The sequence below is a fragment of the Periplaneta americana genome, chromosome 4 (genome assembly GCF_040183065.1).
Source record: "Periplaneta americana isolate PAMFEO1 chromosome 4, P.americana_PAMFEO1_priV1, whole genome shotgun sequence".
NCBI lineage: Eukaryota > Metazoa > Arthropoda > Insecta > Blattodea > Blattidae > Periplaneta > Periplaneta americana.
In genome coordinates, this window is record NC_091120.1 from 65198578 (window position 1) to 65224299 (window position 25722).

Sequence of the window (25722 nt, forward strand, 5' to 3'; positions counted from 1 at the left end):
GTCCGAATTGGTACAACACGCTGAATAGCCTATGTACGAGTCGGTTTTCCAGGAATGGCGTACTTAAAATGGAATAATTTGCATTAAAATGTTCATTGATTTTTATTTGCAATCCGAAACACTTTAAGAATATTCTCACAAATTCCTTCGCGATTTTTATGTCTAAAAATAAAATGATAAAACAGACTAGATACTGCCTATAGGCCTACAGAGAATTCAATTATTTTAAACAGATTTATTTCTATCTTTGTTACAAATTCAGAGTAGTCTTCAATAGTAGAATCTACAAAACAGAAGGACAGACGTATATCGGACAATAAGTTACAATGAAATTACCTACAATTAAGTTTTTTAACATTACTGATGATCAAAGTTATTTAGAATAAATCAACAACAACTTACACTGTGATAATATTTAAATTATGGTGTTATTTTACCCGATTGATAGTTTCGATGTTACATCAATCACCTTCTGAACTATAGTGAGTTCTCTCGCTATCTTTTGGTTTCCTATTATAGTGGAGTATGTTCATGATTGCACCGAAAAGGATGCATTTTCTGTAATTCAATTGAGTGTTGAGTGCATGTTGTGGTTGTGTTTTTGTGTTTTTCGAAATTTCATATTGTTCTAGAGTATCGAGTTTCTGTTTTTTTAATGTGTAGTATTTTCATGTCAGGTTCTAGGTTGCTGTGGTTGTGGCTGAAGTTTGTGAGGAAATCTTTCAGTCTTTTCAATGTAGAAGTCATTACAACTATTGCATTTTAGTTTGTATACATCTATTAGGTTTTATTTGTTTGTGTGTCTTGTCTGGGATATTCCATGTGAAATCGGAGAGCAAAAAGCCTTATAACTGTGTAATTTCTCTAAAAACATATAAGTTATATATATATATATATATATATATATATATATATATATATATATATCGAGGGGTAGGAGATATTTTACTGTGTGAAGTCTATTCTCGTTTAAGTCCAATAGTTTTGTTTTAAATTTATAGTAAATCCGTAAAAATTGCCAGTTTCAAAGGGCATAAACGTGAAACGACTTAGGATAAACATTTCAACAAAAGTTCATATATAGCTGAGAGTACGATTTGCATAATTATGCATGCACCATATTTTATATTAATATTTAACAGGGGCATAAGTAGGTAGATCGATATCTATCGATATCTATAGATCGAAAAAGTTATATAAAAATAGCAATTGATACCCCATCTCTCTCTCCTCTATCCCCTCTACCCACCTTTCCCCCCTCTCACCCCCCTCTCTCTCTCCCTGAAGAAGTTGTATTAATTTCAGTGTAGAGTAAAGAAGTGCTCATGTAAAAAAATAATTCCTTTAAATAGGCCTATTATTAGCTACGTCCAAATCGCGAGTCGGGTGACAGTGAGTGCACTTGACAATTAAATTGTCTGCTATTGCATTTATACCCCTAAATATACACATTATTTTTGCATATAGACTAATTTATAACATATTCGTAGCACATAATTACGAAATTTGCTTATATTAATTTAGATGCCAATGGAAACACTGAAAGCAGGGCGTACTATAACCTGGCGAGTAGGTTGAAGTGATGTAATTATTAAACATTTAGAACACATCAAGCCTTTAGAGATCTGTGAAGTGTAGATTATTTATATTCTTCAATTAACTAAGAATATCCAAGAAATCTTAGGAACAAGGAAGATTTTAATTATGCCATTTTGTGGTAATGAGATGTTTTATTATTCTTACAAACCAGCAGTTCCCAACCTGGGGTATGCGTTGTAGGTGTATGCGTAGGGCCAATCATGAGTACGCCAAAGATAATTGGTAATGGCGGATGTTGCCTTTCCCATGTAATGACTAATTATACGCGTAAAGATAAATCTGAAATTAGTTTGTGTTTCGTAATTGTAATGTTTTTATTTTGTTACCGGTACTGCAAAATTTTGTAAAATTAATATTTGAACATTATGAAACGCATGTTAATGAACTAACTATCAGAGTTATTAGTTTTTATTATATTATTACCTTCAGAAAATTCTAAAATAAATATTGTTTTCTGCCAAGTTTGTTTCTATTATTTTAAACTCGAAAGAACTAATCTCGATATACAAAATCTTTTTATTACATCTTGTGAAAGTTGTGTGTGGGGAGTTAGGGATACAGTTTCAGTAAATGTCTAGTTAAGGAGAACGAAAGGCAAAAAGGTTGGGAACCACAATGTCTACTTCCAACCTCGATAAATAGTTAACTTTCATTCCAATTATTATTTGTTACTTTATCTCTAGCACTCAAGTATCTATAGAGAGAATAGCCTATGTGGTGGTGAATTGTATCCAGTGTTGAAAGTGAAGTATTTGGAATTTAATTTATTTTAATATTTAAAAAGTTTGTTTAAAGTTATAAATATTATTATACATTTCTGAACAGATATATTTCCCAGAATTTTATTGAAATATTCAGTATTTTCCATTTTTATTTTACGCTGAAGAAAATGAAAAATATAACCTACACTCCGTTTCTGGAATCTGTATGGTAAGTCGACGCATTTGGGTGGAACCTATGAGAAGCGAATGGGCGAAGCCTATCAGTGCGGTAATGTATTGCGGGCTGCATCGACTAAGGGGTAAGATGCTCTTGGCAGAATGTGATGGGTAGGAGTGGCATTTTAGACGCTCGTCTTCAAGCAATGATTTCCTCCAGAGCGGTCATTGGACTGACCCCCTCCGCTTACCACTTGCGCAAAGGTCTTATTTCCTCTCCTATACTCTACAGTTTCCATAAACTGAGTATAGTAGTTGTTACAGCGTTTTTAAATAACAAACTAAAAACAAAGATGAAAAAGTATCCTAAAATAAGTGAAATTTCTGTCGATTTACAGCCAGATAATTAGTATTTATGAGAGGAAATGAAGCTTAAAAAATGTCTTATCTCTGTGCATTTATGTCCCTATTAAGGCTATTACATTATATATTTTAGTATTTATTCAAAACACTTTTACTCTCAAGAGTGAAGATATAATATGTGTATAGTGGAGGAAAAACTGTAGCAACGATTCGTATTACAAATATGTTTGGTACTTTTGCTGAGATTTTCTCCCATGCGTAATTTTATTGTGAAAAATTAACATAAATGTATATGGAAATATCCGGGATAACCCTGTGCAGAGTAGAGGAGAGACAATGACACAACGGTAGCTGAAATATTACCAACTATGTAACAAAAAAAAATATGTCCCCTGAAGGATGAACCTGTGCATATAAATGCGAGAATTAATGGCTGAAGTATAAATGAGTTCCGGGGCTCAAGCCCAGCTTATTTAATGAATTTCATAACCGAATCGTAGTGAGAAATTGCCGGCGTGAATGTTGAAAGTACTGCGATATACGGCTACACATCTTTCACAGAATATTTTAAAAATTATATTCTGATAACACAGTAGCGTGTTCAGGATGATAATTACAAACGTGACCAAATTGTGTTAAGAAAGAAGTACTTTTTCTCTCATTACTGTTAAACTTTAAAAAGCTTATTAATATGACTATTATGTATATCACTTTTACCCCTGATCACATATGCGTCATTACATATCAACTGGTCTTGTATAATATAAAAAATATTTTCCGTAAAAAGTCTATTTCTGTATGTAAAAATATGAAACATAGTCCAGGAGACATAAAAATCTTCATGTCACATAAACAGCACAGTTAAACTTTGTTAATTGATTTATAATTTCAATCGCAGTTTTGTTTCATATGTTGGCTATAGTGGGAGTTCATGTATCTGGCCAAAGAAGGAAGATGTATCTATGGATAAAGCTTCTGTTGTACTAGTTAAAAAGTTAAACATCCAAGAGTCATAAATAAGTGTGGACAGTATGCTTTTGTTTGAAAATGATTAATTTTCGAAGTAAAACAAGACAGTAAAACTTTGTGAGTGCATTTGTGTCATTTTATGTTTTTAATTAGTTGTATTTTTAGTTGTTTGGAAAAAATAATAATAAAATAATTGAAATTATATGTTTTAACTATTTTGTTACATCCGTTTCATGTTATAAATATTCTGTGTGTCCTTGGTCAAATGCAAATCCAAGTTTAAATAATGTAATCTTGTTAAAAAAATCTTACATATAGAGAAAAAGAAGTCCTACTTTTTCAGAGCTTACCAATTAGCAGAATTATTGAATGAATGGAGTGCATTTATTGATACACAATTATACAAACTCATGTACACAAGATCCTTCGCACAAGCCCGTACGGCCATTCGTGCTATAACTATGCACAGTCTGAATCTTCAAAGAAAACAAAAACAATACTACTAATAATAAAATAGTAAAACAACAATTGAGGACCGTTTTTGCAGAGCTTGCTAACTGTAAAATTATCAAAATTGAGATTTTGGTGGATTCGTTAACATAAAGCAGGCCTCTATACGATGTTAAAGTTATCTTAGTAAAATTGAATTATTTCTCTTCATTGTAGTGAGTCAAAAGTGTAAGGGTTGCATCTATAACCTACTTGTCTCCATTCAGTTTTTTGGTCTCCTGTAAAATTTAGTTTTTTCAGTTAGCAAGTTTTGCAAAAACGGTCCTCCATTGTTATTACTTCTACCGTTATCATGAATTATCACAATTACAACTAATCTAACTCCATCCCAAATTTCACAAAAATAATAAAAGTAAAATAAATGTAAGATATGAAGGGGAAAAACACAGTGAAACGTATATATATAAACAATTCAATTCAATTTCTTATCGAAACTACAATAAATAATCCAAATAATAAATATAAAGGTAAGACATAAAAAACATATACACACGCAATAAGAAAAAAACAAATAGAAAAACACAATAAATACAAAAAGAACATTATCCCCTAATTACCTTATTCGCTCAGTGTTAATACTACTCATTACAACACTAATAAATAACTCTTCCCTTATTTCCTCGGCCCCCTCCCCCTCGGTCAGTTCCACCCTCAGCTGTCGAACTTTTGCCATAAATTTTCCCATACTCTCATAGAACTTAGCGTTATTTAATATATCGTATGTTGCCAAATGCCCCCTGCTAGATGTAATGAATGACTCTGGCAGGAATTGTTTCCTCAGAGCTTCTCTGGCTTCACACTCCGATAAAATATGGTGTGATGTCTCGCTTCTACCGCAAAGAGGACATATTCTCGCCTCCTCTTCGTTGACGATTTTAAGTGCCCTCCAAGCTCCTACACGAAACCAGGTTAAGCCCAATCTGCCTTCTCTGTAACTCTGCTTAGAAAAGCAGAGTTACTGAATGAACTACATGAATGCGCAATGCCAATGGAAAATTGTCATACGCGTAAAATTTATTCTTTTCCCACCCCCTTTTCTTAGAATAAAGATATGGATTCCATAATTATGGATCAACAACTAGGCAACAAGAGGTATATACTATAACTTTTTCAACTGCCTACAAGATAAGAAATTGACAAAATCTTAAGTGACTTAGTCAATATAACTAAATATTAATTGTCATACTAGTAACAATGGAATTACCCATATACTGTATATATATATATATATATATCAGATTGGCCATTCCCGTGTTGTAAAATAGCAACATATAAAAGAGAACGACCGCTAGGATATAATAGAGGCATTAAATATATCAGTTACAGTGGGTAGGATTACGTCTATTATTTATCTAGGAGACTTGTGTTAATTTTGTCTATACCTTGGGATTTTGACCTAATACATCCCAATGATTTTCTTACTTAAGCCGGGGTTATGTATTTGAAAAAGAATTTTTGTTTGTCAGGTAAAGGATAAGAATATAGTTCCGAAAGAGCGTATTCCGAATCTCACCGGTGAGCAATCCGATGGCATCACGGTGTTCCAAATTCCACCGATGACGTCATTGATGCTCCACTGGTGTCGCACCGGTGCCATCAACTTGCAGAGGTGGTGGCAGTCTCCATCAGCCGCCATCAGTGAATCTGATTGGTTCTTGTATAGGGCGGGAATTAGCAGACGAATAACATCGTGCACTGTTGTGTCATGGCGGTGTGTTCTGCTTTAGTTCTGCTGTATTGTTTGTAATGAGCACAACGTAAAAACAATATGTTAATGGCTTATGAGCGAACATGTCAACGAACCCGTTATTCCTACTGGTTCAAGAAATAAATGTTTACGCTATCTTTTCTTTGAACGAGATGGGAGTACGAAAATTTCGCAAAATTTTGCTAGCCTAGCACAGACAACAACTTGTACAGTCGCCATGACAGCCATCGATCCTTCCAGAAGTTTTGTTCCTTATTTCGCTGCAACGTGACGTTATTGATGCCACCGGACCGGTGAGATTCGGAATACGCTGAAAGAGTTTCTTCTATCAATATAAGACCTGGAGGAGGGGAAGTGAAATGTTCTTTCAAGCTGTCAAGTGGCAATTTAGTGGCTTCTACCTGAGATTTCTGTTTCGTATAGACAGTATAATTATTAAGAGTGACAAGCGTATTTCTTGCATTATTATGAAGCCAATATATCTGTCAGGATGGAACATTTGAGAGTGGAAGATAATTGACAACATACATGTGTCATTTTTTTTCTGTCACATTTAATGGAGCGATGATGGATATCTGATATGGGACGAACAATGGCTCCCCGCGGGTACAATGAGGCTCAGTCCCTACAGTCGCTTTCCGCTTCGTTTATACAGTAGCATTACCATATGTGGCAGACATAGGAAAAGGTCATGGCCTGCATCAAATTATATTTCCGATTCATTTTTTTTTCTGAAAGAATTGAGGGAAACAGCGATTCACGAAGGAAATTTCTCTGAATACTTTTGTGATTCCTTCGTTTTTAATTTGTGACGTAATTTATTCTACAATAATGCAAGTGAAAGATAATTATTTTAATAAATGATAAATTAACTTTATTCGAAATCAAATATAATGACATTTCCTCTAACTCAAGTTAGGCTGACGAGTTTTTGAAGTAATTAAATGTTTGTCCATGAGTTCATTTTTGTCAGTAGGCCATCGTTCACGTGACTGAATCATCCTTCCTCGGAATTAGGACCTATCAAAACTTAATAATTCACACTCCAAAGTACATTTGAAGCAAATTTTGCAGATAGGAGCGAACCAACATGAAACATAAACTGAGAAATTTGAATGATTTCAAGGGAAACATTGTTCCGGCTCTTGTCATCGCCAGTTGGTTCTCTGTTCACTTTGCTAGCATGCTTCTAGGTGACAACTCAAAACAATACAAGATAGACATAAGACAAACAACACATTTCTAGTTTCTATGTGAAGAATTAAATTACTTTGAACTCTTCTATAGGGGATCGAAAAGCTGAACCACTTGTATTGTAACAGGGAACTCTGTTATCGTAAAATTATATAGACTTTAATGAATGAACATTTAAGCACTGAAGTAAAGTAGCTATGCAATTTCATTATTGCAGTCATTATGAACTGTCATCTAATTTAATACCTATGCAACGAGCCTATAATGGTAGTAATTAAGACGCGAGTATGTTTATGAAACGAGCGCAAGGGAGTTTCATAATTTTCATACGAGCGTCTTAATTACCATTATAGGCAAGTTTCATACGACTTTTTATGCTCGACCATATTTCTAACTTGACATTACTCATAAGTATTCATATTATTCTTATCTGACTGGGGAGCGGAAGTGACCTTGTGCAATATCTCGTAAATTGTGAGATGTGCGCAGACGCGAAAGTATTGATTTTTTTCCGAGGAACAAATGTCATTGACCTTGATATATTCTAGAGAGTAAAATGAACATTAATCTTGATATAACCTGAAAATTGATTTAGACATTGAAAAATGAAATTACAAATTGAATTTATTTGAATACTAGTCGTACCCGTGCGCTCCGCTGCACCCGTTACAAATAAGTATAAAGTAATTACATAATTAAAATAGGACATTTGATCCAGGGAACATTCGTGTTTGATAGAAGGATAAATCGTTTAATATGTTACTTAATTTAAATTGTATTTAAAATATTAAAATGCGATCATTTTGATCCAGAGACCACTCATTTGGGGCAATGACAATTCCTTTAATATGTTTCTTAATTGTTATTATCAATTATTTTTGGAAAAGCGAAAATTAACAGAAAAATTTTGGCTACAGATTTATTATTATGTTTATATTATATTATATTATATTATATTATATTATATTATATTATGTAAAAAGTGTGTTGATAATGGATGTACTCGAATTAGAAAGTTTTTAATTTGTTGTGGAAGCTCTTGAATCTCAAGAGGAACAGCTTTTACAACAGCGCAACATAATCTGCTTGGCTCATTACCCAATTTTTTTGCATTGCATTTATTGCATATATATTTTATGTATTTTAACACGATTCAATTGAGCATAGTTAAAATTTGAATTATAAAATAATGGATTGCTAAGCTAACGTACTATTACTGCATACTAAATCAATACACTCTCGTTGTTCGTTAATTCTCTGAGATAAGCCGGTCGAGGTGGGTTCCTCCAAGTGGTGACCGGGGGGTGCAATGGTGGCTCTCGTGCTCTTATTTTCGGCCATTTTTCGTCATATCACCATCCACTCCTCTTCGTTCTCTCTTCTTTTTAATCACTATTTCTCTCTGCCGGCCGCCATTGCATGCGGAACGCCCACCACATCATCACAGCCATTTTCACCTCTCCATCCCCGCTGTTTTTGTTCTTGCCACGTCCGCCACCATGACGGGATTTGTTAACAATGCCTGATGAGGCTTTATTCTTCTTCCCCTTCTAATTCTTATATCTATTATTAGGTTAAGTTTCTTAGGTTTATAACTCCCGTCTCACCAGCGGGGATCTTTCCTATCTCCGTGGTCCTGTCCCACGGTTTCGAGCGCGACTTCCAACTTGTGTGGCCCGACAGGGCGCCCAGCAACGAAGCAATAGTGGACCCTTCATACTGCCCCTATATGCAAGTCTAGGTGCGGAGCCCGGACCAGTAGTCATGTACACTCACGTAGAACCCCAATGGGGGTCCGGAGCGACTTAAACGTCCCGGTGACCGACTCTGCTCGCCGGGGCGGATATATCGCTCCGACGTGTTACCGCTGACGTATGGGTGTCGCAGTGTAATCAACCACAAGTCCCCTGAAGCTGCGTGCGGTCTCGGATTGCTCCGCCTTTGGGAGGGTCGGTCGGAGTTAGCCGCAGTAGTCTGGCACTTGTATTCGGTGTAGAGTGGGGAGCCACGGGCGGTTATTTCCGTGGTAGGGGCATAAAACTGCGACACGCCTCTGGTGTAAGACTTGCCATTAGGTGTGTAATGACCAGTTTGAAGGGTAACTTGCGTGAAGTGGGTTGCTTGGGATCGGGCTGTGGGGGGGTCCCCACGGCCGGCACAGACCGCGAAGAATTTTTTAGGTGTCTTTTTCTTTCGCCCCCCCGGTGGCAGGCTGACGCCGACAGTTCCGTAGGGGGGGCCAGTTCAAAATGGCCTCTTCGCGCTCCTCTTCTCCTCCCTCAGAAAAAAATAATAAAAAACAGAAGACAGGAATTGATACGACTGGTGGTCAAATTTTGACGAAAATTGCTATGGACTTGGACCCTGAGAAAGTAACTGTCAAAGTGCCGCCTCCGAAGTTTATCAGTATCAACTTGGACGGAACAGAAAAGACAATGAAAAACATTAGTCCATTTTACGTGAGACGCGCACTCGACGGACTCGTTGGGAAGGTCAAAAATGCAACTCGCCTACGCAACGGTAGTCTCCTCGTCGAGACGGTATCTCCAAAACAGAGTGAGACGCTGTTGAAAGCGAAGTTGCTAGGGTCTTACCCTATTAAAGTCGAACGGCACTCCTCGCTAAACACCACGCGGGGAGTAGTGCATACGGATTCTCTGGACGGTATGTCTGATGAAGAGATCCAATTAGAACTGGCGGAACAGTCAGTGTCCAAGGCTTACCGTTTATTACGTAAGCGGGACGGACAGACTATTCCGCTGAGCACTGTCTTTTTGACCTTCTAAAAGCCTGTCCTACCAGAGTACATCCTTGTCGGGTACGAGCGTGTCCCAGTTCGTGCGTATGTGCCGAATCCAATGCGGTGCTTTAGGTGCCAACGGTTCGGACATAAGCAAAAACGTTGCACAAACAACATCGTATGTGCAAGGTGCGGCGGTTCTGACCATGGGGAATCCCCGTGTGCCAGCGCCGAGCACTGTGTGAATTGTGCTGGGGACCACGCCTCCAATTCTAAAAATTGCCCGAAGTATATGGTAGAGAAGGATATCCAAGAACTGAGAGTCCGAGAAAATATTACGTTTTTCGAGGCGCGAAAGCGTATTTTAGATCAACAGAAAAAGGCGACGGAAAAGTCCTATGCAGCAGTTTTGCAAAAGGCAACACAAGCAATAGATGTATTTACGCAAACGCCACCTCTCGTTAGTATACCTGGGAAGCGTATTGAAAGCGCAACCCAGACGTATGTAGACGTTGCCACTCAGACTGCTTAGTCAGACGACTCGTGTGGCCTTGACATAAGGCCTTATATTCCAAAAAAGATTATTACCGTGGCGACAGAGAAAGACTCTACGCCTGGTAGATCGCCGCGACGTCGCGCTTCCTGTTCTGGTGACGGGTCGAGATCACGCTCTCGATCAAGATCACGATCGGGCGTGCGGCGATCTGCGAGCGAATCCCCACGGTCGAAGACCAAGCAGTCTCAGTCAACGGCACGAAATCCTAGAAAAGATAAGAAGAGAAAATCACCCGTCAAGCCACCATGATAATTTAGATCCACATAATGACTGATATCATACAATGGAATGTGAACGGTGTACGCAGCAGATATGCAGAACTACAGCAATTGATCTATCGTGAGAACCCTGCTATTTTATGTCTACAGGAGACACACCTCCGACCTGAACATTCCCTGAAAATCTCGGGATACAATGTTTACCGGTATGACCATCTTGCCGGTATTCGTGCTAACGGAGGTTGTGCCCTCCTTCTCCGCCAGAATATCTTTTCCTCTGTTCTAAACATTAACAGTCCTCATCAATGCATAGCTGCCAGAGTAACCTTACCTACCATACAGTTTTCAATAGTCTCCGTTTATATGCCCCCAGATACACCCTTTACAGTACTTGAAATTCAACATATTCTTTCACAGGTACCTGCACCATATCTCTTGGTGGGGGATTTCAATGCATCCCACCACTCTTGGGGCTCAAATTCCGATGATGACAGAGGAAATAAAATAGCAGAGGTATGTACCCGTCTAAATCTTGTTACCCTGAATTCAGGGGAAGCAACACACCTTTCCTTGGCTTATGGTACATACTCCATTATAGATATCTCCATTTGTAGCCCAGTTTTGTCCACGCATTTCGAATGGTCTGTGATTCACGACCTACATGGTAGTGACCACTACCCCATCCGAATGCGTATGTCCGCTTTACGTCCTGCGGAATCTCGATCTCCAAACTGGGTTATTAAAAAGGCGGACTGGGTCGGATTTTCGGAGTCCATATCATTCGAAGATAACGGACATGAAAGTGTGGACTCCGTAGTAGACCATTTCTCAAATATGGTTATCAAGTCAGCGGAATTATCTATCCCCCGGTCGTCCTGCACGCCAAAACGCTTCTCTGTCCCCTGGTGGTCGGATGCCTGCAGAGATGCAATCCGAGACCGCCGATGTGCCTTACGCCAATTTGAGCGCCATCCGACCCAAGAAAATTTTGTCCAGTTTAAACGTCTTCGAGCAAAAGCTCGTCGCACTGTATGCGATGCTAAGAAGACGTCCTGGACAAACTACGTCAATTCAATGAAAAGGAATGTCCCATCTAACATCGTATGGGACAAAGTCCGCCGAATAATGGGGAAACGTAGTTCTGTAATTCCGGGAATAATAAGCAATGGATTAACGACCACCAGTCCAATAGAAATTGCAGAAATATTCGCTACCTCGTTCGCACAGATTAGCAGCTCAAATAATTATGACCCGGAATTTCTGAAAATCAAAGATGCTGCGGAAAAACGAAACCTCAATTTTATATCAGATAATACAGAGTACTACAATACACCGTTCACATCCGAGGAGCTGGAGGCGGCACTAGGCACATCCCCTGACACCTCCCCTGGTCCTGATAACATCCATAACCAAATGCTTCGCCATCTTCCGCCTGCTAGAAAATCCTTTCTTCTGGCAATGTATAACAGAATCTGGACTAAGGGAGTGTTCCCATCTGCTTGGCGTTCCGCCATTGTAATCCCCGTCCAGAAACCAGGAAAGGATCCTTCTTTGTCTGGAAGCTACAGACCAATTTCTCTCACCAGCTGCGTATGCAAGGTTATGGAAAGAATGATAAGCAAACGCCTGATGTGGGTACTCGAATCGGAAAACCGATTATCTAACATCCAATGTGGTTTTCGTAAGCACAGATCCGCCGTAGACCATCTTGTTCGGCTAGAGACCGCCATTAGAGATGCTTTCCTCAAGAAGGAACATCTTGTGGCGGTCTTCTTTGATCTAGAAAAGGCTTACGATACCACATGGCGGTATACCATTCTGCAAACTCTGCATGACTGGGGGCTTCGTGGTAGTCTACCAACGTTTATTGCGAAGTTCATGGCAGAGCGGTATTTCCGAGTTCGAGTAGGCACCACACTTTCTAACCAACACCTCCAAGAAAACGGCGTTCCGCAGGGTTCTGTATTAAGCGTTCTTCTTTTCTGCATTGCGATCAATGGAATTGCCCACTGTGTGGGTAACCGAGTATCTTCTCTGTTGTACGTTGATGACTTCAGTTTATATTACAGCTCCCGATATCTTCCGTCCATCGGTCGACATTTGCAGCTGGTCATCAACGTACTATCAGAATGGGCTGTTCGCAATGGCTTTAAATTCTCCACTCAGAAGACGCAGTGTGTCCACTTTTACAACCAACGTGGACTACATCCACATCCCGAATTGCGTCTGAATGGAGTGGAATTGCAATATACAGACACTGCGAGATTCTTGGGCCTTATCTTTGATTATAAGTTAACGTGGGAGGCGCATATACTTGATTTGAGAAGGCGTTGCGAGAAATCCTTAAACATCTTACGCCTTTTGTCAGGGGTCCGATGGGGTGCAGACCGTACAGTGCTTTTACGCCTTTACCGAGCTCTTATTCGATCAAAGCTGGATTATGGGTGTTTTATTTATGGCTCAGCAAATAACTCTAAATTACGTCTTTTAGATACTGTACATCACCATGGGATACGACTCGCTACAGGGGCCTTCCGAACCAGTCGGATAGCGAGCCTGTATTGTGAAGCAGGAGAACCATCACTGTATCGGCGACGTCATATTTTGTTGTGCATATGCTGTTAAGCTCCGCTCGCAGCCTGAGCACAACTCTTACGACTCTTTCCATCATTCGTCTCTTTACGGCCGATACAGTGAAAATCCACGGAGACCTCGTCCAGCAGGTGTGCGGTTTCGTGAACTGCTCTCTGAGCTGGATATACATCTACCATCAGTCCGCACACTGGAGTATACCACCACTCCACCGTGGATTATGCGACGTCCCATGTTTGATATAAGTCTGAGCCGCTGTTTTAAGAATTTTACACCAGCTTTTGTTTATAGACTTCGTTTTAGTGAACTTTTATCCCGATATCCAAATTATTCATTAATTTTTACTGACGGATCCCGGGTAAATGATTGTGTTGGTTGTTCCTTCGTTACAAATGGAGAGATATTTAAATACAGACTAAGCCAATATACTAGTGTTTTTACTGCTGAACTCTATGCTTTTTACAGAGTTTTGTTTTTAATTAGGCAACCTCGGGGCAGATTCCTTATCTGTTCCGACTCTTTAAGTGCCATCCAGTCCTTGCAGTCTTTTAATTGTGGTGATCCGCTTGTCTTAAGAACTCAGCAGCTGCTCCATACTCTCCTTTGCTCTGATTATGAGATTGGAGTAGTGTGGATTCCTGGCCATGTAGGGATTGCAGGAAATGAGGCCGCGGATGCTGCAGCCAGGGCTGGCGCACTGGATGGCTCTCTGGTATATTGGCGCGAGAGGTGGCAGGACATTCGAAACTACTTGAAATCTAAAATTTGGTGGCAATGGGAAGGAGAATGGTCTGCACAAGAGGGAAACAGATTACGAAATATAAAGAATACTGTTAGAGTTTGGGATTCGTCTACAAGAGCGTCGCGACACGAGGAGGTTTTACTCACCCGGTTGAGGATTGGCCATTGTCATCTGACACATGGCCATCTCCTACGTGGCGAACCTCAGCCGGAGTGCGATATGTGCCATGTTCCACTTACGGTGGAACACTTTTTATTGCGTTGCAGGAAATATGACCATGCACGGAGGCAATATGGAATTCGGCCGACATTACGTGACGCTCTTGGAAATGATTTTAATTGTGCAAATGCAGTTCTGAGATTTTTATCAAATACAGGTTTGGATAAGGTGATTTAGTTTTTTATTGATCCGTTTTTACTCATCCTCCGGACCCTTTACATCCGGAGGTTACATTTGTTGTTTTATATTTGATTTTACATTGTTGACATTTCGGACTTTATACATCCGAATATTTTATAAAATTTTATGGTTTTAAAATATGATTGACAAGTTATCCTCGGTGGCCTTAGTTTTATTGTTTTATTTGTTCGTCTTGAATACCACCTAGTGTGGTAGAATTGCTCACTTTTATGATTCTGTAGAAATCACCTTATGTATACTGCATTTGTGTGCCTCGTTTTATCGTGACAACGCTTTTTAGTTCTTTTAGCACTCTGATTATTATATTATTTATGTATTTGTTACATTAAGAATTTTAGATAAGGGCGCAAATAGCCATAGTAGCTGACGCGCCCTTCTTAAACCCTACTACTACTACTCTGAGATAAGAATGAATATGTTCATAAACATTATTTTAAGAAATACAGGAAATGAATATACAGAATAACCTATCAAGTTTTCTGTGCATAAGGAGCTATTTTAATCTTACCTGTCCTCAGTTCACTCAGAAGTTACTGTAATAACATTATAGCATTATGTCCATCCAGAGAAACTACACTTTCCAATGATGAAATAATAATTAATTATACAAATCGGTTAATTTAGCTTCCGATATTACTTAAAAAACACAGAAACATTGTCTGTAGGCTATCTTTCATAGCTTTCGATTGTTGTGACCAAGGCCCATTATAGACGAAGTCATTTGTTTTTTATTTCAATACACCGCCTTAGATGGCAGTTATTTTAATTTCAAAACTCATTTTTCTCATTAAATATCAGTCCTATCAAAATTTTTCAAAGAATAAAACTTATCAGAAATCATTCTTAAAGAAACTTTTGTTAAGTAACATTTTTCACAAAAATCAATAATAAGCGAGATATTTCGATTTATTTAATTCAGGCCCCCTTATAACCCCCCTTTTAAATAAAGTATTTTGAATGCCATATAGCCTAAGATCTAAGTTACAACGAACTTAATTTATATTCAAATTTTCATCGAAATCCGTTCAGCCATTATCGCGTGAAAAGGTAACAAACATACAGACAGACAGACAGACAGACATACAAACAAAAATTTCAAAAAAGCGAGTTTCGGTTTCAGGGTGGTTAATTATATATGTTAGGACCAATTATTTTTGGAAAATCGAAAATTACCAGAAAAATTTCGGCTACAGATTTATTATTAGTAAGTTACAGATTATTTACAATTAACGCTAATTATTATAGTATAAGAACATAACCTTCTGCGACAGTATTGGATTTCCAGCCTTCGTGACGTTTCGCTAGTTGTCTTTCGATTGCATATCCGAGAATAATCGATACTTGCGCTTTCATATTGGTACAATGGTACTTTCTGATTGGTGGAAAACCTGAACTTTAATGAATAGGTGTACTTTAATGAGGTCCATTAAAGGTCTGCTACCTGGTGTATAATTACTACATTTTGGCATGGTCGAGCATAAACTTATTTTCTTAATGGAAGCTAACCGTCTCTAAATCGATTGAAGCAGTTATACTTTTTTAAGATATAAAAATAAATGCATTGTTTCCAAAGAAAAATGCTTGCCGTGATATCTATTGTGTAATGTTATACAACTTTTCAGTTTCAACAGTGCATTAAGGATTTTGTAAATATTATTCAAGAACTTTTGGTATTCCATACATACTGTTGAACATTTCTTTGTGTAAGGACATTACATCATTGTAAGGAAAATGCATTCTACCGAAATAGCTTTCTCGTTTTATTTTCTGTCAACTTTATTAACAAGTTTCTAGAGCCAATGAAATGAGCAAGACCGAATACTGTGAAGGATAGGGAGTAGCAATGTAACTCAATTACAAGAGAAATGAAAGCTTTAGAAGTGAAATACAATGCGCTGCACAGATTTGAAAGCGGTAAGTATATTCTCTTTAAGTTAACTTGCAAGAAAACGTAAAAATTATACTAGTGTATAATACAATTATATATTTGCTGACGTTCTCTATCTAACCACTTCCGAAGGAGAAAAGAAATAATTGATGTAGAAAAAACTTCATAAGTATACGAACCACTGGCAAGAATTAATTTGCATATAATATAAAATTTACAGTGGCGTATTTTTAAATATAATGAAATGTAGGCCTATCATATATTGTCTATAAATAGAAAATCAGGGCCTGTATTTCAAAATGATGGAACATTTCAGCGGTTCTCATATTGTTATATGATGCTAAAGATTCAAGATGACAATTTCCGAAATCTAAATAGTAAAAACCAAAACTTTCAGAAAAACAAATAGGCCTATAAATCAATTGTCCGAAAGAAAACAAAAAATAAGATACTCGTAGAATATGTAAAGTAATATAATCCTAAAAATAAGTTTCAGGAATATCAACAACAGGACGAAAGTAATGTAACCCAGATAAAAATGTTCAAGAATAAAAATACGCAAGAGATCCAAGGTAATTTAATCAAATATACAAAAATAAAAGTGTCTAGTATCAGAACTCTAATCTAAGATTAATACACCGGATAAAAACCTAAACTACAAACCAAAGTAACTTAATCCGAAACAAATATATTAGTAAAAAATTTCGTCAACTAATTCAACGTAATTTAACTCAAGCTAAAAATGTTGGATACGCAATTAGCAAAGTAATTTCACTCAAGGTAAAAATGTCCAATAACAAAATTTCAAATTAAATCCAAAGAAATTTCACTCAAGATAAAAATATCCAATAACAATAACTCCTAAATCATCCAAATTAAGTTACTTAATATCTAAATATCCACTACAACTATCATAACAAAAATAATTTAACCGAAGATAAAAATATTAGTTAAAAATTAGTAACACACCTAAAGTTATTTCATCCAAGATCAAAATATTTATTAAAATTATCCCTAAAAATCCAACGTACCTTAACACAAGACAAAAATATCCAATAAAAAAATCTGGAAAACATCCAAATTAATTTAACCTGAAATAGAAATATAGAATAAAATCAATGACAGCAAACCAAAGTAATTTGACCCAAGACAAAATTGTGTGTTAAATTAGTAGTAGACTCAAAGTATTATTTCACATAGGTAAATATATTCAATAAAAAATTCACAACTCCAAACCCATTTCACACAAGATAAAAATATTCAGCAATAAATAACCACAACAAACCAAAAGTAATTCGGCTCATTTTATTAACTAATGACGGGTACTTGACTTACGTCATTCATCAATTTAAAGCCAGCTATGTAGTAAACCTATTTATCGACAGATTCGACTCAATATAAAAATGTGCGATGCATTTTGTAACAGATCCAAAGTAAATTCACTCAAGATGAATATAGCCTATTCAAAAAGCTTTCACAAAAAATCCAAACAAATTTCACCCCAATATCAAAATATTCATTAAGAGGACTATTACGAGAAACTTAATTTTAAAAACGTTTGATTAAAATTAACAGCAAACCCAAAGTAAGTTCACCCATGAAAAAAATGACAGGTAATTAATTCACAACATAAATAAATTAAGACATATATGTCTGGTAACGAATATTTGCGATCAATTGAAAGTAATTTAATCCAAGATGAAAGTTTAGTTAGAGAAATAAAAGAAACATCGAAAATTGGAAGAACATCTAACTCATAGATGTCCAATATTGTAACTCGTACGGTATAATCTCTGGCGTAAGCAACGCGCAGCGCATATTCTTTAAAGTCGTGTTTCCTATTTTGTATGGAAAGTTATTGGACCTCAGGAGAGCATGCTTGACTTGCAATATTTTCTGGTTCTGTAGGCATTTGGACACCCATGCTAGCTTAAATATATGAGAAGTACGAAAATTTATTTTTTTAATTTTCTGAATTTACCCTTACTGAATGAAGTTGAAACTTTACAAGATTATTATTCACAACTTCATTTACAAGAAACACTACTCAGTTTAGATTTTTTTTTCCAAATTTTAAATTTTTTATATTTTGGATTTTTTTTCAACCAGTCACTGTTTCCTCTTCTAACTCCCAAAATTAAAAAAACTATTTTAAGTGCCGTTTATCCGGCCACTTCCAGATGATTGTGGCAACAACGTGAAAAAGTATCATTTCATTATTTTGCAGTGTAAGTGGCAATTTCTATCTTTTGTTTAATTTTGCTGAAAAGTTTGACTCGAAAATATTTTTTTCATTAAAAAAATACGACATTAATAATACGACAAAGATCACATTGTAGATCATGGCATGTAAAATAACCATGCAAAATTGCACGCAATTGTTTTAATAATCTTTTAGTTACGCGTAAATGATTTAAAAATGTTAAGTTACGAAAAACCAGTGACAAACTAACCAACAGGCGGTGCTGTCTAGCACTCTCCTGTTGGATACTTTTAGTCATAACTCGGATACTAATAGCGATATTTAGAAAATTCTTTCATAGAAAAAGGAGTAATTCTATACTTCAGACTTTGGGTAAGATAAATTGGATCAGTTAAGCTGGATGTTCCTCCTTAACTTGAGACAAAAATTCCCAGAAACGAAAATTTGTAAAACAGTAAAAGTAATTTCAATGAAAATATAATTCAGTATCGGAACATACAACTGATAATAGATCAAATGTAATTTAGCATAAAATGTAGCCTATTCACTAAAATATGTTCGCAATTGTTTCAAAGTAATTTAAGCCGAGACAAAATATTGAGCATCTGAAATTTACAACGGATCCAAGGTAATCAAAGCAAAGAGACGAATTTCCGGCAAGAAACATTAGCAGAAGACTAGAAGTAATTTAATAAAATCTAAAAATTCAGTTATAAAGTTTACAACAGATCAGAAGTATTTTAGCCTAAGATATAATTAATCTTCAATAACAAGTATTCGTAAGCATGGTTGGTATCCACAAGCTACTGAAAACGTAGACCGCAAAGAAAGAAACCAAATCAAAAAAAAGTAATATCTTAAAAAGTGAATAATTCAATATCTCTAAAATTTGATCAAAGATAGTCCTGTAATATGATTTCGGTTAAAGCAATAAGTAGACTATATAGATACATTTATTTGTGAATTTATTGCTTACGTTTAATTTTGACTTATTCAAGTCAGCTTTACAGGGCGCTATACCTGAAAGCCAGATTTGTATAATACACGTTACTGCTCCTTAACAGAAAACCACAAATTTAAGTCAAAGAAAGTGTGCACTCAATGTTGGGTTTGTGACGTCTTGTCAACCCACTTGAGGTATGTGGATATAAAGGAAACAATTGAGCCGGGGTCTGGTAGAGTTTCTGGGTAGCTCAGTCGGTAGCGAGTTGACGTGCTGAGCCAAAAAGTCCGAAGTTAGAGATTCAAAGTCTCTTAGCTTCCATTATGCGATGGTCATACCACCAGAATAAATAAATTTATTATTATTATTGTTATTATTATTATTATTATTATTATTATTATTATTATTATTATTATTATTAAATAAATCGTTGCTCTAGCTGTTTAAACATGCAGAAATTTAGTCTTTTTTAGGATTTAGCTTGAAAGAATTCCCATATTTGTACAAATGTTTATTAGACAATCTCAACTACACAGTGAGAGTTTCGAAAACATTTTAACACAGGAAACACACCTTCTAGGAACACTGATTTATTGGGGCTAGAAAATAGTATTTAGTGAGAGATTCAAAGCCTCCATCGTGCAAGGGCCTTCACACCACCATAATAAATAAATAAATGTATTATTATTATTATTATTATTATTATTATTATTATTATTATTATTATTATTAGAGTCACAATAGCGAGAAAATAAGTGGTCTCTCTACTCCATCTCAAGCTTAGTTTCCTCATGAATGGACTTCTTATTTGTGTCACTTACAGTACGAGGTTTCAGCAGTCTTTTTAATAGGCTATTTTACGACACTTTATTAATCAACTGCTATGGTTATCTATCATCTGAGTGAGATGAAAACACCAGCGAAATGAGTCCGATAGTTACTTTATGAGTTGAAAGGAAATCCCGGGAAAAACCTCAACCAGGTAACTTGTCCCAAGCAGGATCTGAACCCTAGGCATGCTAACCGTTACTCCACAGCAGTGGACTCCAACCAGTCTTCGGATTGCTGATCTAACATATGCACTAATAATAACATCAATAATACGAAAATATTTGACGTATAAGTAATAAGACAAATTGTTAAAATGAATTAAGCGTGGATGAAAGTCAATAGTTTTGTGATCACTTTAACGTAGAACAAATAATGTGTTATTGACTTTATCAATAATTATATTTGTTTTGCTAGTCGAAACGTTTTGTGCTGCGGACAATGCGGTTACTATGGGCACGAAACATTGTGTCATTTCAGATTAATTTTCAATTTGCTCTGCCTACTCAAGTGTGACTTCATTTATTACATTTAAGTAATTATTGCCTCATAAATTGGTATTAGTCATCAATTTAATTTCCATTTATACCTTGAATTACAACGCGCAGTTAAATGAGTGATGGATAATTGAATGGTGGGGGATTATTTTGTAATATTTGCGGCTTGAATTTAAATTAATTAATTACGCTGGAAGGCACAATGAACATAAAATGTGGGCTGCAATGGTCAATTACATTATTGATATTATTACTGGTAAAGAAAACTAGAACATGTTTTGTTAACTGTATTATTATTATTATTATTATTATTATTATTATTATTATTATTAATTCAGTCGCTAAATGGTCGGAAGACAATGGTATGAAAATTAACCTATCCAAAACTAATGTAATAACCTTTTCTAGAAAATCTTCTTCACTGAAATTTAATTATTATCTAAATAATGTTCTAATTAACAGAGCGGATTGCGTAAAAGATTTGGGAATATTCTTTGACAGTAAATTGTATTTTCATAGTCACGTTGATTACATTTACAATCACGCAATCAGAATGTTAGGAATAATACGGTCAATAACTTATTCTTTTTCCACGCCCGATTCTCTTTTAATGCTTTACTATACATTGGTGCGATCGAAACTCGAATATGCATCTGTAGTTTGGAACTCGATTACAACTACGGACTCGGCTAAATTAGAAAATATACAAAGAAAATTTATATCTTTACATTCATTCAGATTTCTGCCCATTAATTCCGGGTATAGTTATGAGAGAAAATGTGAATATTTTAATTGTCAAAATCTATATGCTAGACGCCATGAGCTAGATTATCTGTTCTTTTGTGAAGTTCTCAAAGGTGATATATCCTGTGACTCTTTCTTGAACAATATTATCTTACGTATTCCAAAAAAAAGATATGAGAGCCCACAAACTTTTCTATATTAGAAATTCTAAATTTCTTCCACCAGTCTCCAGACGCATTAAAAATGCCAACATGCATGGCTGCGAATTCGATCCCTTCAATGTATAGACTTAGTTTGCTCTTGGCAACGATTTATCATTTATGTATTCTTTTAGGCATTATACTCAATTATCATTGTCTCATAGTATTCTTGGTTATGTATTTTAAAGTCATCCACTATTTATCCATTCATCGCCATTATTGTAATTAATTGTAATTGTATTTATGTGTAATAATTATTTTTGTATTATGTTTTTGTTATATTTGTGCTGAACTGTAATTGGCCACTGGCTGTTGTACAGCACATTAAATATAAATAAATATAAAATACAAATAAATATAAATTATTATTATTATTATTATTATTATTATTATTATTATTATTATTATTATGGAGCATGGTGATTTTGTGGTTAACGACTATCTTGTGTTAGGGAAATCGATTCGAAGGGCCGGCTATCCTGAATTGGGTATTTCGTGATTTCCCAAGTCTCTTCAGACTATCTCCGGAATAAGACACCAATAACAAATAATCTCATAATCTTCTTCCTATCCTTTTCTATAATCCTCAATCATTACACACTTCTTATTTCATCAGCCTTCGCGACATAACAGTCTTCTGTCCGATAATCAGGCCACTAAAAGGCTGAAGGCACTGTTCTCTGTCGAAAGATAAGACTGCGACAGGCCTACTATCTCTCAGACGGAATAGCGGATTTGGCAGAGCTGTGCCCGATGGATACGACGATAAACTACAGTTATGTGGTAAAAGACGGAGAAAATGTGACTGTTTTAAAAGTGATACGCCATATATACAAGGTGTTTCAAGAGGAATATGAAATACTTCAGGATAATTTATTTTTATTTATTTATTTAACCCGGTAGAGATAAGGCCATCAGGCCTTCTCTTCTCCTCTACCAGGGGATTACAACTACAATATTGAGAATACAATTACAATTATAATTACAATTAATATTAAATTTACAAATACAATAAAAATCAAAGTACTAAAAGATTAACTGATTAATAAAAGCTAGACAGTTTATTGTAAAGGTTAAGCAGAGAGAAGCATTTCTTTTATTGATTAAGTAAAAATTAAACCTACTCTACGCAGTAAGAAAATGCTTAATAAGCTTGCTTTTGAACGCTACTAAATTCCGACAGTCTCTGATGTCACTGGGTAGGGTATTCCACAAGCGCGAAAGCGAGATTGTGTATGATGAAAAATACGATGATGTCTTATGTGTTGGTATGGCTAGTATGCGGCTATTTTGCGTGCGTGTGAAGAGATTATGATACGATGACAGGTAACTGAAACGGGAGGCAAGGTAGGTAGGTGTAGAAGTGTGAAGGACTTGGAAAAGGAGAACAAGAGAATGCATATTTCTACGTTCGTTAAGCCGTAGCCAGTTTAGAGTTTGGAAGGATAGGATAATGTGGTCAGCGCGACGGACATCGCAGACGAAGCGAACACAAGAATTATGAACACGTTGTAATTTTTGCGACTGGTTAACATTGAGGTCAGTCAGTAGAAAATCACAATAATCGAAGTGGGGCATTACTAATGTTTCCACTAGTATTTTCTTGAGTGATAGCGGAAGGAATTTTCGAAATGTTGTTTAAGGAATGTAGTATGGAAAGCACTTTTTTGGTAATATGGGTTACTTGGTTATTCCAGTTTAAATGCGTATCAAAGTAAACTCCAAGGTTTTTAACACAGGAAGCAAAAGGGATTATTGTGTCGTTTAACTTGACTGGAGGAGCAGGAGTAATATTGCATAATAGACGTTGATGTTCCACTAGGATTGCTTGTGATTTTCTGGCTTTGAGAGTCAAACCAAACTTTCTGGCCCATGCAGATATAGATTCAAGATCCTCGTTAAGATTTTGTATTGCGTCATTGAATGAGTCAGGGGTTGTATGGATATAGATTTGTAAATCGTCTGCGTAGAGATAATGTAGTTTTGGTTAACCTACATCGATTTAACCTAATATACCTATGTCCGAAGCCTAACTGTTGAGGAGAAGTTAAGGAGAGAAAGACTGGAACGTCTTAGGATTTGTGTACTGTAGGTTACATGACCTGTTACGCCAGATATTTTGCACACGGCAGCATCTGAGCACCGCAACACCAGCTGAATTCATTCGTGTACTCGAATAGTGAATATGCGTCATGCTTTTTGCTTATGGATTTTGTGATGGCAATGCATTGGCTGCTGTTGAATAAAGACGAAGTTTTCCCAATCGAAGGGTACCATCTATCTGTGCGTTTTCCCGTGTTTAACGAATATAATTTGAAAGTGGCAAGCTGCCAAGTGTTTCATTGAGATCGGAAAGAGAACCGTTATCGATACTTGCTATGAATTTACAGTTCATTGAATCCATAAGAAAAACAACCTTAGTAATTTTTCTCATGTAATTATTTTCTTTTCTTTCTGAGTTTGAACTCTATTTTAAATAAACTTATTAGAACAATATATGATGCTACATTTTTAATAATGTACATTAATGGCAAAAAAAATCGGACCGATCCTTGTAGCTGATTTCAGAGCCTTGTTCACTCCAGAGCACTGGTAACTAAGACTTTCGTGGTTCGAATCCTGACTGGGAAGGAAACTTTTTTGGTTCCTTATTCAAATTTATTCCCAATACTTATCGATTGCAGCGGTATTTTACTACTTAATTAAATTATTATTCCCAGAACGTGAATTTTAGCAGCAATCGAAAAGTATTGGGAATAAATTTGAATAAGGAACAAAAATAGTTTCCTTCCCAGGCAGGATTCGAACCACGAAAGTCTTAGTTACCAATCTATTGTGCTCTGGAGTGAACAAGGCTCTGAAATCACCTACAAGAGTCTGTCCGGGTTTTTTTTTTCCACTACTGTATATCACAATGCTTTAACACGTAGAAATACTTTTATAATGCCTCTCTCCATTTAAAAGTTTTCCCAGCAATAACTTTCCAACCATTTCATTTCGGGCATATATAATATCAGGTTAAATTGTTATAGATTAACCTAAACTACGTTATCCTACAATATTTTACACCCTTCCTGAGACATTCTGTACTTAAAATGTTGTCTTATTCAAAGAAAATACAGCACAACTTTTGAATAAGACAGATGATATAAAGACATTTTAATATTATGCTGGAAAGGTTACGAGGACTCTTCTAATAAATAATGTAGCATTTAAATTACTCTTCTTACCCGTGAATAGAAATTCTTGTGTCCACATTACCACTACGTTGAATGACACAAGGGAGGCGTACGTCGCGTGGTATTCGTGATACAAAACAGACCGTTGCTAGGCAACGGAATTTGTTGATCGTGTTGTATATAGCTCACCTGTAGATAAACCGATGACAAAAGACTCCGTGTACACTGGAGTCCTCCAATGCGTGTACGCATTCAGACAAGATGTTCAAAGGTGACAATGAAAACTTTGTGAAAGGATTGGGAATACTCAGCAAAACTTAAGAGGTAATCTTAAGTGAAGTGGATGTACAGAACATGATTAAGCAATCAGATTACTAGAAATACATTGATGATGGGCTTAAATTAAATGGGTATTATTTATTTATTTATTCATTCATTCATTTAATACTTTACACTTGAGCTACATTAGGCATTGCAGCCCGAAAGAGCAGAAGCTCGTGCTCGGGCGCAGTTCAGATCAGTTATACAAAATATATCACAAAATTAAGAGAGTTCATCGAGCACAATAACATTAATAAATGGTAAAATACATAGGCTACAGCATGTAATAATAGGGTCTATACACAAAAAAACAGCAGAAATTGTGGACCCAAAATATATTAATTAATTAGAGCTTACCCTGAGCTAAGTACACTTAACACACACAGATTTAAGAAACAAATCAGAATTGTCTAGAAGGCTTTGAATGAAG